At 44.8% G+C, this 1,689-nt stretch overlaps 1 non-coding gene across 1 annotated transcript; it reads left to right on the top strand.

Annotated features, from left to right (window-relative positions):
* The first annotated feature begins 1,323 nt into the window (after positions 1 to 1,323).
* TRNAS-GCU (transfer RNA serine (anticodon GCU)) lies at positions 1,324 to 1,405 on the top strand. Its single transcript has one exon. It is a non-coding gene; the product is annotated as a tRNA-Ser (tRNA).
* Positions 1,406 to 1,689: the final 284 nt, after the last annotated feature.

Raw genomic sequence — 1,689 nt, 5'->3', positions numbered from 1 at the left:
GGCATGGTGAATGGGACAGCCGGCCAGCAGTGTTCGAAAGAGTACCGTTCACGGATAGGCCAACCAGTTATTTTACTGCTCCTTTGGAATACTATCGTGATACCACGGCGCAATGGACCGAATAAACTGAGCGGGCTAAAGCACAAACAACCAAGTGGGCAGGCAAGAATCTCTCAATATTCGCGAGAGCTACTGTCTGCAGTTTCTTTCTTGTCGAAAAAGTGTTTTATGTACTACAAGTTTTATGTATATCCAGAGTGTGTGTACAGAATTTGCACAGGCTTTTTGCAATGTTTGTGTGGGGATCAGGATGGGAGCGCACGAGTCGTCTGAATCTGTCATGCTGTGCAGAAAGAAGGGTTGGGTTTGTCGAATTTATTTTTGAAACAGGTTTGAAACAGGCTTTAAACAGGTCTTAAACAGGTTTCAAGTTATTGCGCGACGAAAGCGATTTCTTGCGGTGCGTTATCCAGACGAGATTAGGTGACTCGCTGCCAGAATATGTAGTGACGTCGTATAGCATACCTCAAGTAGTTGTCCGGGGTTTTTTGTTTGAAGTAATAAGTTCTTTCCATTTTGTAAAAGCACACTTTTCTTTGGAATACCTAAATACCGTCGCAAGAAAGCGATTATACCGAGATTTAGTTGATATCATGTGTCCAGTAGCAATTACCGTGCAATTTATGCACTGGGGCGTGAGCAGAATGTGTTAAAGCGAGTTAAAAAATGCCAGTAAGAGCAACAAGAAAAACTTTTTTTTCATGCTGAACACTGGCACGCTTCCTGTCAAGCCATGGCAGCAGGAGAAGGGGTTCTTTGTGCCCTGGAGTGTTAATTACCACATGTGTAAGAAACCGGAATCAATGGAGCACATATTTCTGGAGTGCAGGGACTCATTCTTCCTTTGGGACATTCTACAAAGGACTCTAAAGAAAGAATTTCCATTAACAGCTTTTGGAATGTGGTTTTTACCTTTTGAAGAGGCAGAAGGCGTGCCATGGTGATACGGTGATGTTACTATGCATGCACAACGTGTGGAAAATACGAATGGCGGTGCGTAAGGAGCATGCGAACGCAAAAACGACCAGAGAATATTTTGTTGAAAATGTATTGTTCATTCGCCAAATGTATGAAGCGCTCAGTGAACCACCAGAGTGGCTACCGACATTTGAACAACTTGCAAACATTAAGCATTTTTTAACTAAAATTAATCGACGAGGGTCACCCACACGTTGCATTGTATTTTCTTTTGTTCTGTAATCGCAGCGGAGAACTGCTATGAAACGTATACTTGTTATGAAACAGGCACTAAAGAAGAAAAAGGGCGAGGTGGCCGAGTGGTTAAGGCGATGGACTGCTAATCCATTGGGCTCTGCCCGCGTGGGTTCGAGTCCCACCCTCGTCGCTGTTTTTGCTAATTTGTTCCTGAAAAGTCTGCCGAGCTCATGGCGCACCTGTACGATTGATTGACTTCGTACGAGCTGTGCCTGATGTACGGGCGAAGTGGCCTAGGGGTGAAGGCGATGTACTGCTAATCTGTCATGTGGGTTTGAATCCCACCCTCGTCGTTGCTTTTGCTATTTTTTCTCTGAAAACTACGCCGAGCTCATGAAGCATATGTACGATCGACTTACTTCTTACGAGCTGTACCTGATGTACGGGCGAGGTGGCCGAGTGCTTTAGGCGATG

This window comes from Dermacentor albipictus, chromosome 1 (genome assembly GCF_038994185.2).
Source record: "Dermacentor albipictus isolate Rhodes 1998 colony chromosome 1, USDA_Dalb.pri_finalv2, whole genome shotgun sequence".
Classification (NCBI taxonomy): domain Eukaryota; kingdom Metazoa; phylum Arthropoda; class Arachnida; order Ixodida; family Ixodidae; genus Dermacentor; species Dermacentor albipictus.
Note: the sequence above shows the minus strand (reverse complement) of the source record. Positions and strands in the feature narration are given on the sequence as shown.